Genomic DNA, 3,558 nt, shown 5'->3' with positions numbered 1-3,558 from the left:
AAGTACCTTTGGACCAAATCAAAGTGGAAACCCTCCAAACGAATATTTTTAAGAAAACGTTTTCGGGTGACCTGACTTTGGGGGGCAAAAACTGTATTGTAAGTTTGGAATTTCGAAAATACCTTGAAATAGAAGTTGTAGATAATTGAATTAGCTTTCCATCCATAGGTCGTGGGTTCCCAGGTGACGTCGGTACAAGGAGATATGAACGTTTTAAGGTCGAAAGGTCAGTGGGCTAGGCCCAACTCGGGACCAACCGAGTTGGCCCAAAAAAATGAAAAACAAAAAATTCAGGCCCAAGTGAGGAGCCATTCGGCCATGGTCCATAAAAAGGATCCAAGCCCATGGAATTAAGTCATGTGGTCAATGAATAAAAGACCACTTAATCATCCAAATTCCATAGAACTTTCAAGAGAAAGAATAGGAGGAAAAACAAGAGAAAAACAAGAACAAAAAGAGGGCATTTCGGGTTTGGCCATAGAAAAATCACCCCTCAAAATCTTGCCTCTAAAATTATTTTCTTGTTGAATTCCTACTAAATTAAGTGTCCTCTACAACTTGGTGTAATTGTTTTGGAAGAAGGAGCACTTATTTCTTCAAGTTGACAACTTGTTCAAGTGAAGAAGTTTGTAGAAAAAGGTAAGAATCAATTCCTTTTTCTTATGTTATGAAGGTTTGTTTATGTTGTGGTATGTGGAAATGAGTAGAAATTATGGAAATAAGGAAGTTTGCAAAGTGGGTATGTATATATATATGTAGCCATGGGTGTATATATGTTGTATACATATATGAGTTGAATTTTATGTTGCATTCTAGTTGTGGTTATGATGGAAATTATATTGGGAATGAAAGTTGAATGAATTTTGGTTGAAGTTGGAATGTAGATGATTATGTCACTTTAGAATAATTTTGTGATATTATGGAAATGAAGTTGTTAAGATGTGAATTATGATTATGGTTGATGAATTTGGAAGTTGAAAACTTCTTATGAAGTTGTATGCCAAAGATTTGATGTTTTGCATAAGTTATGATTTTGGCGGAAGATTGTATATCATGTATATCGAGTGTATATCTTAAGGAAAACGATATGAAATGTTTCTAGAACTATATGGTGATGATCATGATGGTTGTTGAATATGAAATTATTGATCTTAGTTGAAAGTTGGGTTGAATTGAAGATTATGTCAACTTGTGAGAAAAATGACTAGTTGAAGGATATTTGTGTTTTTAATGTTCATTGTTGATATTGTTGTTGTCGTTTGGGTTGTTGTTGATGATTTATAGCCGAGTTGAATTCTCGGGGTGTCATATGTATAGGGGAAGTGCTGCCGAAATTTCGGTAGCCAAATATGCTTAAAGTTGAAATAATGGCATTAATAATTCACAATTGGTAAACTTGACCAATTGCAGTTTTTCGACGAAACGGGAAGTGAGTTTGGAAAGGCTTAAGGAGCGCGAAAGGTATGTAAAGCAACCCCAATTCTTCCCTTGGCATGCCCCTAGTGTGTTAGGGTCGGATCCGGGCCTCGAAGGACCTCTTGGCCCTCGGAATCCGCAAGACAAAATTTCAGTTTTTCCTTCAGTAGAATTGAACCATTTTGATACGCTTTTTCTGAAATTATGCAATTTTGCTCTAAATTATTCAGAAAGTCATAGAATGTTTGTATAACCTTTTTAGGTGATACTATATGCTTAGAGGGCACAATTTGAGCCCGCCGCCTTGTTTGTCCCAAGGCGGGCCCGCTATTTACGGTTTTGCCCCTAATGTGTTAAAGCTTCCTTTTTAAGCGATTTTTGAAAGAAATGTTTTAATTACCCTACTAATCGCTTAACGAATATTATTTTAAATATTTTGTTAAATATTATAAATTATTTTGACACTCGGAATGACTTCGGGAAAGTTATACTTCTGTAATTTATTATGATATCCGAAATACATTTATTATGATTCCGTCCGACCCCATTGGATTTGTTTGTCTTTGATACGCTTCATCGAGTCTTTGAAAACATTTATTATATTTTTAAATTGCATTAGTCTCTCACTACTCCATTCGTGGATGTCCCAATGTTTCCCACACTGAGCCCGGGCCAGGATATGTTGTCAAGCGAAATTCTCTGCATTGTTCGCCGCGTCCCGATGTGAGGGGGCAGGTATACGCGTACATGGGTCTGTGGAGTATGATGTGCCATGTCTGCCTATTCTGATCTGATCTGTATGGCCATTTTGATATGACATTATATGATACGGGGCCACGCCCCTTTTTCTGATTCCTCTGTATAGTGGCACCAGCGTCGGGAGGGTGGCCACATTCTGTCTGCCGAGTCCCGTGTCAGGGACCGGATATGATATGATATGACATATGTTTCTGTACGCATTCTGTCTGTTTTGGAAATATGCATTTGACACTCTGGATTCTGTACTCATTTTCTGTAACCATTATGATTTGACTTCTGTGATTCCGCTTTACATATTTAGTACATATTTCGTACTGACCCCCTTTCTTCGGGGGCTGCGTTTTCATGCCGCGCAGGTACTGACGACAGGTTCGCTGATCCACACGTTTAGGATCCTATTTCTGCTATTTGGGGCGCTCTCTTCTACAGAGCCCATCTTTTGGTACAGTCTGTCACTGCTATCTGGATATGTACTTTGTTCAGGGTATGACGGGGCCCTGTCCCGTCTTATGATTATGATATGTTCTGTAGAGGTCTGTGGATACATCTGTGTGGGTTCTGTACATATGTTTGGGATATTCTGTTCTGTGATGGCCTTATCGTCCTATGTGTGCCAAGTCTGCTTTTCTGCTAAATTCTGTAGCGACCACTAATATTATTATTATATTATTATTCTGTTAATATGCTAATTTGGGGTATCGGGTACGTATAGGTGCCCAGCTCGGGCACTGGTCGCGGCCCACGGGGTAGGGTCGTGACAGTTACCCTCGAAGGATATCCTTCCTCCCGAATAGCTAGGCAAAACCACATTAAGATTATAAACCCTCGATGGCTATCCTTCCTCCTGAATAGCTAGGAAAGCACCACACCGGGGTTAAGAACCTTTGATGGCCACTCTTCCTCCTGAATGGCTAGGATAGCCCCACTAAGATCCATAGTGACTACCCTTCCTCCCGAGTAGCTAGGCCAAATACAAACAATAGAATCATAGAAAATTAGTTAAATCACAATTATAGCATAGAAGTTGAATCACTCATTATAGATGATGTTCATCATCCCTTTAATAGGGGTATCTCAAATCATTAATGGGTTTAGAAACCAATTTCAAGTCATTATATACATTTTGAGTTCAACACAATCCGTTCATAAAGCAAAACACATGAAATATCCAAGCCTTTCTGAAATCAATTTTAAGCATCCCTTATGGGGTAATTCATGTTCAAATCCGAAGCTTTATATCTCGATTTTAAATCATCCTTTAGAGAGGGAAACAATCATGAATGCGTATATGTAATATAGTACAAACAAGGTTTAATGTTGGCTTGTACCTCACGCACACAAACCACAACCCAAGAGTTCATAAAAACTGTTCGAAAGAGTATG

The 3,558-nt window shown here is 38.6% G+C and overlaps 1 long non-coding RNA gene across 1 annotated transcript; it reads left to right on the top strand.

Annotated features, from left to right (window-relative positions):
* Positions 1-389: 389 nt before the first annotated feature.
* LOC132642505 (uncharacterized) lies at positions 390-2,797 on the top strand. The gene is made up of 3 exons (XR_009583203.1): positions 390-639; positions 1,411-1,461; positions 2,532-2,797. It is a non-coding gene; the product is annotated as an uncharacterized LOC132642505 (long non-coding RNA).
* Positions 2,798-3,558: the final 761 nt, after the last annotated feature.

This window comes from Lycium barbarum, chromosome 5 (genome assembly GCF_019175385.1).
Source record: "Lycium barbarum isolate Lr01 chromosome 5, ASM1917538v2, whole genome shotgun sequence".
NCBI lineage: Eukaryota > Viridiplantae > Streptophyta > Magnoliopsida > Solanales > Solanaceae > Lycium > Lycium barbarum.
The sequence above is the reverse complement of the archived record's forward strand: the minus strand, read 5'-3'. Positions and strand labels throughout refer to the sequence as shown.